Below are 13,120 nucleotides of genomic sequence, written 5' to 3'. Positions count from 1 at the left end.
CCACGGCAGCAGGCTCCGTTTAGGAGCGGAGCTTGCCAATTGTCGAACCACAATGTTTACATCGCTCGGTATTAATATCAACGGAATAATACGCCCGGCGTGTGTTATCCCTCGACGAGGACGGCGACGTCACCCCGCGCGCGTCATCATATGCGCGTAAATTTCCAGGGAGAGAGTGAGATCAACATTGCCATTCTGGCCGCGTGCGCTGGCTATATCGAAAACAAGATATGTTACGCGGCGTAAACTGATGGCGTACGAGCGCAACAACAAACAGCTGTATTAATCGCGAGCTCGAGAGGAGCAGAGACACGGTTGCATCACGGTGTTGCGTGCACCATCATCACCAGCAGGACAAACTGCATCGAATCATAACCCTTTCACTTTGTCACGTACGCGAACATGGGGGATACGTTGCGAGAGCTTCCGCCACATTCCTCTCCGCGAGATGTGCGGAAATTGATCGTCGCGGGGGAAATATGGAACAGTCGGAGAGAAGGACTATCATACACGATAACACGAGAGTTACGTCTATCACTAGCGGGAGCTATGGCAAAGTCGCATCCTTGACATTTCGCTCGACTGACATGCGTGTGCGTCGTCGGCCCGAGATGTACCGTACGCATTTTTGGCTTCGCTAGTGAAGACGAGAACCACCGTGAAGAAAAAAAAAAGTATCTTGGTCCCGCGGAATCCACGCGCGACGTCGTCGTACCGTGTCGTGCGATCTGTCGAGGAAACAGCTCGGAAAAAGTCGTCGTCGTCGTGGCACGCACCACACACATACACACACGCACCGGCAATCGCGTTCAACTGCGTGCTGTCCGATCGCGAGTCTCGTGCTAACTGAGCGCGTCGAGCGTCGAGCGTTGAGCGGGGATACGCGAGCTCTCCTCGTTGCTGGATCTTGCCAGCGAGCGTGATACGCCGCCCCGTCCGTCCGCCTTGCGCTTCGCGTCACATGTGTGCGTACGTGCGTGCGTGCGTGCGTGCGTGCGTGAGTGCGTAGCACACACGTGACACACATATGTGCGCGCGGGCGGCAGCTTCCACGAACGGGAGCTTCAATGAGATCGCCAGATCGTTTAAATGTACGAAATTGATACTGGCAGAAATCAATGGAAGGTAAACGTCTCAGTACAGTTACCTGACGTAACACAATACGGAGCTGAGATTGCTGAATGTTGTAAGTAGTATTCACAGTGTTGAACGATCTAATTATATAATTAACTGAAATATGAAATATAAAACATTATCAAAAATTTTTATAATTATTCCGAAAATAATGAAAACTTGTAAAATATCTGAATATGTCAATATTCACTTTAAAATGTTTGTTCTAAATACTTATTCTTTTATTCTCATTAAAGGTTGGTTGTTCCAACTTCTTGGTAAACTTACCTATCAGATAAATATATATTCGTCTTTATTTATTTAAGAAAAGAAATGAAGATAGACACATGCTTATCTGGTAGGTAAATTTACCAAAAAGTTGGAACAACTAGCCCTAAGTAAATTAAAAAAGAACATTAAATTTGTTCATGTTGCTTAAAATCTCCCAAAATTTTTGCACTTAAAACGAAATAAATGCATTTGGGCATCGAAAAGACAGAAAACAAATATTTTAATGCAAAAAGTGCCAACAACATGAATAGATATCTTCATGAACATATAATATTTTTAAAAAGTTTTAAAAACATCATTAAAATATATAAACTCTAACCTACTTAAATAATTTATTTTTTAACTAGCTACACCCTGCCACGCGTTGCTGTAGCTCTCTATTCTTATGCTACGTTTTTTTCAAATTTTCTTTGCTTTCGTTGTTTAACTTTCAAGAGCCTTGCTTTACTGTTGCTCTTTTTATTTTATTTTTGAATAAGCATTTATCTATCTTTAATAAATCTAATATTCATTTATTCATGTACTTCTAACTTACTTCATTTATTTATTACCTTTGGCACTGTATTCAATTAATTTGTTTCTATTTATTGTTTTGTATTTTTATTATAATGTAATATAAATCTTATTTTATTAAAACTTTGAAATAATTTTCAATTAAAAAAGCCGAATTCTTTTTAAAATACCCATTTTTTTAAATTAAGCATTTTGAATTAGAGTGAATGTATTTAATTTACCATTAATAAATTTTATGAATCAATATTTCGTTATTTTTTTCTAAAAGCTGCCATGGATTTAGAAATCCATTCAAAAAACTGTTTTAAATAAATTCCTTTTTTTCAATAAAATAACAGCCATCTTTATTTTTTTTATTACTTTAATTTAAACACAATAGAAACATTCTTCGTCTCTCCCGGTCTCTCCCCGTCTCTCCCCGTTTCTCTCCGTCTCTCCCGGTCTTTTCCCATCTCTCCCCGTCTCTCCCCGTCTCTTCCGGTCTCTCTCCGTCTCTCCCGGTCTCTCCTCGTCTCTCCCCGTCTCAATGTGTCAAAATTTCAATAATATTAATGAAAAACTATTTTTTACACTTAAATTATGGCCATCATTTTTGAAACACCGGTATATCCAAAATCAAACCCCATAAGAACACTCCCGGTTACGAATGCAACGTTGTGTCAAAATTTTAAAGCAATCGGTGAAAATCTTACGGAGATCTTAGATGAGGAACAAACATTTACATTTTTATTTATATAGATAGATATTAATTTTTACATTTAAAATAATCTCTTATAAATAATCTCATAAAGCATTTAAATATTACAATTAAATTATAATATTATAAAGAAAGCACGTTTAAAATTAATAATAATAAGTTCCTGTATAAGTATCCAATAATAGAGATATTCTTATAGTATCTTACAGATACTTATAGCATCTGTAACATAAACTATAGCTTCTTAATAAAATTTTAGAATGTAACCTAAGTAAATATGTGTCTCTCTACAGTTGTTTAGTAAAAAAATTAAGATAGATGCATGCTTACTTGATTGGCAAGTTTATCAAGAAGTTGGAACAACCGGCCCTTAGAATAATTTTACTTGGTAATATTATTAGGCAATCCTGTTAAACTTATCCTATCCCAACAGATTTTCATCTCGCTATTTACTTAGACTCTCACTTAATGACTCATCAATTCTTTTTATATTATGACTCATTTATCTTTTATATAAAACTTTATTAAAATTCCTATCCTATAAATATCATATAAACCATATTCAAACAGTTTCTTTCAATATGTACCGATCCACAAATTTTTCTCTTCCTTTAAAGGAACAATCAATATTTTCAATTTGGAAACACTTTATATTATTGTAAAATATTTTACTAATTGTATCTCTAAAGATCCTTCTCGATCAGAAACAATCAGTCTATCGTTAACTCTTTGAGATTCGATGTATATAATTATGTACATTGAGAAAAATTTGTGGACATATTTACGGTACATATTTATTTGGAACTCATTCCAAATGTTTTATATATATATATAATAGTTTGTTTATCGGTATAACATTCTTGAGCCATTTTAGATGGAATTAAATTCTTTTTTAAGTTAATTAAAAAAACGGTATTTTCATTAAATAAACTACTCTCTGTTGTGATCGTTTACGTAGCAAATTCACTGACGTTCGATTTCGTATAATTTTCAAGAAAAATCACGATTTCATCAAAACATGTAAGAAACTAATAATTTTTCATTTTTTAAATTTATGTCACCTTAAAATATATAATTAGCTTTTTATAATCATCATTATACGAAATATTTAATTATATAACTAAAGTACACATAAAAATGAATTATTTTACATTAAGAAAATCGTATTTCTTAATTAATTTTATTCGATTCAAAATTCTTCATCAAGAGTATATATCCTTTATCTGCCTGTCAGTTCTCAGCATTGCGATCACATCTTTATTCTCAAATAAAATCGTTTGTATTGGAAAGTCATTTATTTACTACTTATTAAATATTACGTATACCTCGCTCATAATATATGACGTAATCTTTTCTTAGAAACCGAAAGAACGACAAACATTCGCGCAAACGTACGTTGAAATCCCTATCATTTATTTTCGATGTGCAACGAATGAATTTTTATTGGACGAGAGCCACGGACACGGGAAGATGAAAGTTATACAAGTTTTGATGCCGCCCAAATCTTGATGCGCGAAAATAAAGACTGTTTGTCTTGAGAAAACTGCGAAACGTGTTAAAACCAAGAATAAAACCAAAGTAATAATAAAAAGATTTCAGTTAAATGTCAATAATCACATCAAGTGTTTTAATGTAAATTAGTGGCTCTTATTATCGACAAATGTAATTTTTGTCACTCATGAGTGATTTTAATGCTCCAATAACCATAGAACTTCTTTCTCTTCAATCTCATAGAATTAAAAATACAGCTCGTTGAATCTGTAGGTAAAGCTGGCACGACAGTCTAGCAACATCAAAAAAATAATTACAGTTCCAATATCACTTTTCATGATAGTTCTCGAGTTTTTTTTATAAAAATAAAAATTCTACATTTTTATATACATAAAAATAGAAAAACGTAAAACTTTTTTTATTTTTTATGAGAAACTCGAGAACTATAAAAAGTGCTACTCAAATTGTAATTATTATTATTCTTCTATATCAATAGAATGTCATTCCAGAACTTCATAGATCCGAGCTCATTGACATTATACTACTTTCGAGCCTTATTGATGTATACATATATAGAATGGCAAGCGTGAACGTACATCTGCGTGTTCGACTGTCGTTTGACTCTCTTTCATGCGTGCGTTTTTTTTTTATTAAACCGTCGTCATAACAATAATTGTCGTATGTATCGAGGGTGAAGGGGGAGTCAAGGGACTCCGATACATTTACGCGTAGCGATCAACCCATCAATTTGCCGTCAGTCATCAATGGAACGCAATGGTAATCGTACACACGACAAAAATAGCATAAAAAAAGCTGTACGTATGTATTTGTCGCTTTTTTTGAGAAATTTCTCTAAAAAAATGATCGAGTCTTTATCATTCGATATCGCTTATGATTTATATTGCCAGCACACGAATTACATCTCGTTATCTATTATCTTTTGTAATATCATTCGGTATTAAAATTTGATACAATTTGGTACAGTTTGATAAAATTAAGTGGATCAGATAAAATCTCATGCTACGCTTCGGTGAAAACTCGGAAGTAACACGCCATTTCTCATAGATCAAGTATTACCTAATTATAATTGTTTTGACTACAAAGTGGTTCTACGAGTCAGAAAGTGTACGAGAAATCTCTTAGTATACTGCGCGTACTTTTACGAGCTGCGTTTACAATATAACGGTCGCGCAAGTGTGTGTTCCTGTAACACTTTGCAAAAGTGTTGTATCTGATGAAGTCCGTATTAGAGAGTAACGGAGAACGCGCAGAAATCTCCGCGAATTTAGCATGTTCTTCTCGCTAGTATTACGTTTCGTACTTAATTAAAGCAGCGCGCGGCGATCCATCACATCACGTGACGTATTTCAGATAACCCCAATTCTTTTTAAGATTTTAAACTACAGTGTCTGAAATTGCTGAATTGTGTTAATTCACAATAAAGTTAAATATCTGATGTGCAATGTAATAACAACAGTGAAATACTAATAATTTGCGACATTGTAAAACTTACAAGCGGATAGAGTTAAAACTATTTATGTAATTACATAATAATTATATTATTAATTAGAATGCATAACTGTGTGCACGTAAACACGTGAATTATTACAATACAGAATGTTAATTAAAAATTTCCTAGTTAATTTTTTTACCCCGAAAAGGAACATTCTTGTTTCGAGAATATCTTTATTTTCAAAATGTTAAATATAATATTAATATAAGATTATATAAAATAAATTTCAGCAAAATATTATATTTTTATTTCAATATTTGTAATAGTTATTTAAAGAGTACAGTATATGATCGTTTTAATTGTAATAATAAATAATATAGAATTGAAATTTTTGGTTAAAAAAAAAGATACTGTTGTGTTTCCTAATATTTGATATTTTTCTCTCTCATTTCATGAAAATTATTACTAAATAATGAGAATATATATATATTTTTTTAACCAAAAATTTAAATTCTTTAATACCTATTATTATAATTAAAATACACCGTGCTCTTTAAATAATTATTACAAATATTGAAATAAAAATGTAATATTTCGCTGAAATTTAAAATTATCAAAATTTTTAAAGAAGATTATATATGAACAAGATTATCATTATTTCATATATAAATTAGAATATAATTTGTTTATATATGAAACAATTGTCAAAAAGAATATATTAATTTTCATTTGATACTGTTCATTTGATAATGTTTTTTTCTGTAGACGATTATTACACGACATGGAAGATCATCAAACGCATGTATTTATATATATAATCGAGGACAAGACTTTGTGTAGGTGTGCTCATGTATTTATGCGCAAATTTCACGTGCGTTTACGATCCAAACACCAGAGTCAAATGAAAATAAATAAAAATTAAATCTGCCGTTCCCAGATGCGTTCGTTGCAGAACGAACGCATCAGTTTTAAAGCGAGCGAGCGAGAGCGAGAGAGAGAGAGAGAGAGAGAGAGAGAGAGAGAGAGAGAGAGAGAGAGAGAGAGAGAGAGAGAGAGAGAGAGAGAGAGAGAGAGAGAGAGAGAGAGAGAGAGAGAGAGAGAGAGAGAGAGAGAGAGAGAGAGAGAGAGAGAGAGAGTGGGGGGGAGGGAGCGGAAGAACTTTGTATAACGGGGCAAAGGCAGAAAGGACTTGGGGGTGGGAGACGGATCAGAAAAACGAGCGGACGGATCCATTAGATTAATTGACTTTGGGAATTGATGCATGTAACCTAGTGCGAGGCGAACCTTTACACGAGCTGTGCACGTGAGGATCTCTCGTGGATTTTTAACCCTCGGTTGGACGGGTTTTATTTCACAAGCATCTTATGAGAGACCTTACCGCGAGTGGTATCTCCTCCCTACTATTTTATAGTGTTAAAACATTCCAATCAGCATCATTATTATGATGGAATTCCTGTAATAATGTAATAAAAAAAAACCGGAGCTCTCTTGTTTTGTTAAAATTTTATTGGCACATGCCATGTGTAAAAACGTGTAATTTTCTTGTGCAATTAAATGAACGAGAAATGTGTATATTTGTGTGGTATACGTGTTGTGGTTTCTACATGTAGTTACTAGCCGTAATTATCATCTTATCTCACTGAATTAATTTAAAGATTCAAAGTTCATTTTGAAATTATATAAATAACGATCAATGCTCGTTCTCAAACTGGCAATATGGCAATCTTTGAAAAGGGTTTAAAGTGGAAAGGGTCGTAACCTTCGGTAATCGGGAACTTTCTCGCAGAGAAATATATCTTTTCGCGGATAGAAAGTGATATGACTTGAGGAGAAAACATATGTATTTATACGCGATAATACGACATTGAACACTAGTTCAATAAAGACTTAAAGAAAAAAAAAAAACTGTTTGGTTTTTACACAGACACAAACACACACACCAAGATTCACGCTATTAATTCATTTGCATCATCGACAATCTGTCGTGCTAGCTATCAATTATCAAGTAAACCGTGTCATCGAGTTTCGCTATTACGTCATTCTCAATTTATATTCTCGCTATTTTGATTAATGCTCTTGTCAATGATTTCTTATGTAGATGATTTTAAGATTTTAAGCTTTTTAAAGGCTTTTAAATATTTATTTTTATAGACTTCATTATTCATACTGATTTAATCGGTGTCAGAGCGATCGGATCTGGAGTGAAAAGATATTATAGCTCGATCGATTGCGATTAAATTTCTCGCGCAAGCGTCAATCCTTGACATCATCCCTTTATATTATCCATGAAGAAAATCAACCTAGTTAATGCTCCTCGGAGCTAATAGTTGCGCGAACAGTAATTAAAACTATGTTTAACCTCGACCAGCTTTACTCGCCAGTCGTGCAACAAGTACAACGATAGAACGTTGATGGGGGAGGGAAAAAATTGCGCCATAGTGCGAGAAGTTGTGGATTTTGCTCTTTAAGTGCATAAAGATTAACCTAATTAACTCGGTCGCCAATTATATACCGTTATGTTTAAAGTACGACAGTAAAGTACAAATGATTTGAATATAACACGAACTGTGCTGAATGCCTTCCCATAAGGAAATTTGCGTAATGTCGAAGATGAAGGGCGATGTTATTAAGGGAAGGTGAGATCTTAAGGCAAGATCTCAATGCTGGCGTCGTATGTTTTTTTCTGCATATTATACAGATTATTATTATTATTATTATTATTATTATCCAATAATATAAAATACTTTTTAAAAATATTTTTCATGCATATATCATTCAATAAATCATAAAGTCTGCTATAGATGTCTCTCAAAATCTCAGGACTTTATTTATTAAAATCTATCATGATTTTTAAAAATTAGTTTTTGCTAATAAGCCTAAGTGCATTTACGATCGAAAATTTTACGCTAAATCACTGTTCTTTAATTGTGACTTTAGATTGATGATGTAAATCGAACGTTTTCTTTTATTTATGCTTTTATATCTAGATGTAGTCTGGTAAAATAATTTATAAGAAGAAAGTAATGTAAGTCTCGTGAGAAGTTCAACCAAGAAATAAAATCAAGCGGCAATGCGAGACGAGCGCGGTAAGTAGAGCGTAACAAATTTAAGCTAATAAAAACTGTAAATGAACAGTTCAATGTACGTTTCGGCCTTTTTTTAAACCATCTTCAGCAAAAGGAAAAATAGTTAGATAAATCAAATATGATAAATTATTGAAAAACTCATTCTGGAACAAAAATAAGTAAACGACGAAATTTGAAACCTGAAAATAAGAACAAATTCCTAAATACAAAAACTCTTCTGATCGTCATGTGTACCAGATATGTCCTAGCTCTTCCACAAGTAGCTTGTTACAGAATTGTATTCAGATATTTATTTCATTAATTCAATAACTTATATCATATTTTTATTAAAATATATAAAAAGGTAGTTTTTTGCATAAGTCTTAAAAAAAAATCTTAATCAAACATTTGAAAACATTTATATTTCATAATCATATACAAAAAAATTGAGAATTAGGTACATTACGATTCTATTTTTGATTGTGATCTTATTCATTTTTTATTATATCATAATTATCTAAATAAAAATATGACACGTTATATTGAAAACCAAAATAAATTATATAGGTGCACAGAAAAAAAAGTAATATAGCCGATAACATATGTAATTGCGGGCTGCCAGCTACATAAAATACTCAATACAATAATATTTATTGCTAATGCAAGTACAATGTTGATACTGCAATAGCATACATTATTGTATTGAGTATATCTGTAGTTGGCACCCCGCAAGTACATATCTTATTGGATATATTACATTTTTTTCGGTGTGCAAATCGTTTATCTTTTATTTTTAATAAACAGAAATTATAAACAGCACTCTCAATATTACACTTTTTATTTCACAGATAATATTACCATAAAATAAAATAGATTTTGCGATTTATATATAATTAGATAAGCATTTACAAAAAAAAAAACTTCCTTACATCCTCATAAAGATTATAACTTTATTCTTTATGTGACAAGATAAATTAGTTATAAGTATGTCACGCATACAAACTTCTTTTTTGTTGAATCTTTTCATAGATTTTCCATTTTTTTTGCCTCACAACATTCCCTGATAAAAGAGATTAAATATGTTTTCTACAATATTAAGGATTTCTGTAATATTCATTAAAATTGTATTCAAACTGGTGATTCTTATCTTAATAGAATTTTGGGAATAAAATACAACCTCGCTGTAAACCTGAAATGCGACACGACACATATGTAGGATTCCTACACTACAATCTTACGATGTCCAGCTTGGTGTCTAATGAATAGAGACAGGTTAATCTTTCCTGTCTCGATTGTGAGTCACATGTTGCGGTGCAACAGTCTAGACGCTCCGGCTAACTTGACTTTTTTCCCGTGAAACTTTCGAAGCCGCCGGTATTCTAATAAAACAGCCTTATATAAGGCTGAGTGAGTAATGATTCACGAGCCAGAATATCGCTGGCATTATCGTTGCCAGCACCACCGTTTGAATAAGTCAGCGTGGACTGAACAGACTATGATTAGCACCATCATACCGGCTGGATGTGTATCAGTTAATTAATTCTATACCAATGTTCCCTTTTAACCCTTGAATATCTTATCTTTAATGTATAATGTGTGCTGCATTCGATATGCTATTAATATGTAAATTTTTTTTTAGTTTTCTAGGACATTTTAAGACAATTAAGATACATGATTATATGCATATATTTCCTTATTTATGTAATATGTGTGATTTCTTTTTAATCTTTCTTTTCATTTTATCAAATGTATCGTTCCAAGGAATTTTATTTCACAATGGACCTGATCGTAAAACACCGAAATGGCATCATTTCTACAGTAATGATAAATTTTTCTAAGCAAAATATTTTCGAAAGTTATATACTTCAATAATATCGTATTACAAGTAGATAACATATTATTTTACAATAGATATCTCTACAATGACAACTCAAGCCATATAATAAAATTTCGTAAAATCATGCAATTATTATTTGACTTTATGCACTTTCTCTTTTCGACAAACATTATCCAGCTTATTTAGGTAAATCTACAAAACTGTTCTTTTTTCTGCTCGGAAACTGAAGTTTCTGTACAATTATACTGACATCAACGAAATTACATTCACGCACGTGTTCCGTCGGCGACCATCGAATTTAATTCGTGCAATTGTAAATTAACCGAAAATTTCCTTGGCATTGTGTTGATATTAGAATACATCTAAAACAGATTTACACCAATAACAATGGACGCAAATGGAGCCATGTGCTGTCATAATCCGCGATAATCATGTAGTTTGCTGTAACGAACCGTAACGAACGGACTATTTAATCTTCATGTGTGAATTGCAAACTGCAAATTTGTTTTTTTTAGTCTCAATACAGAGTAAAATCGTCCTTTACGTAATAATTGATCCTTAGTCAAGAGAGTTGGTATCTTCCGTTCGCCTATATGACATCACTTTTAGCGTGATCTCACGGTGATGAACAGTAAACTTGGAAGAATGAAGGAGAAACGATAGTGCACATGATTGCATAACGTGTCGGCAAAAGCGGAGCTGTAAAAATATGTTTTTCTAAAGCTTCCTTTTAACGAGCCTGAAAAAAATGAAAAGAAAGCATCAAACGATAAGACGTTTTTTTTTTCTGAGAATCTCTGAAAATGCAACTACTTTTTTTTTAGAAAGAAAAACTGCTACAATGTTATTTTATTAATCTTTTAATAATTTTTAATAATAAAATATTATTTATTTAATGCATTTTAAGATCCAATTCTGTTAACATTAATTTATAGAATTTTGTATGTACATAAATTTTCAAATATTAAATAATATTAATGTATATAAATTCAATTTTAATATCAATAAGTGAGAATTCGTTATATTAAATGATTTATTATATCAAATAATCTCATATTTTCTGTTACCCTTGTCTTTCGAGTTTCGAGTTTCACGTGTAATTAGTTTCTTGTAATAATTTAACGGTCAGACTTATTGTCAAATTTATTTAAAAAACTCAGATAATTCTTTTGCGACTGTATTCCGTGAGCAACACATACTTTCGAAACTGAATAGAATAAAATTTTGCGACGGATCATTTTTGTGAAAACTGTAAATTAAACTGTCAAATTGTAAGTGTACAAAGACTGTATACTGTAACGTGCACAAAAAAGTCCTAGCAAAAAAATCCAATATGTTTAATCACAAATTATGATGACACAAATACACGAAATGTGAAATATAGAACATCAATTGAATAAGATTATAAGACTTATATGTAATAAATACGTAATTAAGAATTAATTTTTAATTTTTAATTTTGAAAGTGATTTCTTGTTTATGTGAATTTAATTTCTGTGAACTATTTAGTTATTAGTATGTTAAATAAATTCATAAGTATCGAATATCTGGTGGACAGTTGTCACAGTTTGACCTATAATATACGTAATAAAGAGCAAGTCAGTGATCTTTGTGACGCTTTATACTAGGTAGGACAGAAATCGAGTTTTCCTCGGCAATGCGATGCAGCGAAGTACGAGCCAGCTATCGATAACGTGACATGTACGATGTGGTACGTTTTCGTAATTGAATGTGTAAAGCTCAGTTCAAATAGAACGTTATCTATAACAGACTAATAAACAATTTCTATTGATTCGTAATCTGATAGAGCATTTAGCTAGGTCACTCTAGGATATCACTTAAAATATTAGTATTTTTATAATTATCCGTAATGTTCATGTATCATAAAGGATACGCTGACTCAGAGAAAGTCTTTCTATAGTTTAGTTATTCTTAGTTATTTCATACAATAACCGAATTGAGAAGATACGAAGCATTAGAATCGGCTTTTAACGTCAATAAGACAGAAAAATAGGTCCGCGTCGTAAATTTTCAAGATCATTTCTGATAAAATAGTAAAAATTATATTTTATTGTTCAATTTCTAACGGTATATATTCTTATTAGCAATGCCACTAATAATTTTTATTAGTAACGTAAGCGATTTGAATCTCTATTGATTATTATATTTTTACATAGATGACACGTAATATATTTTATACAGTTTACATTGTATACACGTAATGTAAATGATTTATATTTTGGGCAGGTAAACATCTGACCCTGAGAAAAAGTGAAAAGAAATGTCTATAATGGTACTTGATTTTTTATACAAAAAATCTCGAAGATTTCGATTATATCATTCGAGGTCTCAATTTCTTGGAAATCGCCATGGAGTTTGAACCGTTCTGTTTGAACAGGGCTTAAAGCCAACCGTAGCACGTTTCTTTCGTAGGTGGAAACGGTGCGTCTCGCATCGTGAAATAATTGACTCTTAATGTTCTTCGACTGCGACCTGGGCGACATTGCGCATGGAGGACAATAGATCCTCGGGTTCGATTGAGGATGCCATTTATGGCATCGTCGTCGCCGCCGCGAGGCAAGTAGTCATCTCCGTCCTCGAGTAGCCGTCCCGCACAGTTTTGCGAATGCGAATAAGCATTGGCAGTTCGATACTTGCGT

General features: G+C 32.5%; 1 protein-coding gene across 7 annotated transcripts in view; it reads right to left on the bottom strand.

The window, feature by feature from the left end:
• LOC105837498 (serine/threonine-protein kinase MARK2) overlaps positions 1-13,120 on the bottom strand; it is a 125,800-nt gene that overhangs the window by 81,643 nt on the left and 31,037 nt on the right. For 2 of the 7 annotated variants that reach the window (XM_012682348.3, XM_012682349.3), the window contains exon 1: positions 716-1,375. The exons of 4 other annotated variants lie outside the window; for them this stretch is intronic. The gene's annotated coding sequence lies outside the window, so the exon portion shown is untranslated. Of the gene's footprint in view, positions 1-715; positions 1,376-13,120 lie in introns of those variants that run through there. One more of the 7 variants, XM_012682350.3, reaches the window with a different exon arrangement.

Source organism: Monomorium pharaonis, chromosome 3, assembly GCF_013373865.1.
Source record: "Monomorium pharaonis isolate MP-MQ-018 chromosome 3, ASM1337386v2, whole genome shotgun sequence".
Classification (NCBI taxonomy): domain Eukaryota; kingdom Metazoa; phylum Arthropoda; class Insecta; order Hymenoptera; family Formicidae; genus Monomorium; species Monomorium pharaonis.
The sequence above is the reverse complement of the archived record's forward strand: the minus strand, read 5'-3'. Positions and strand labels throughout refer to the sequence as shown.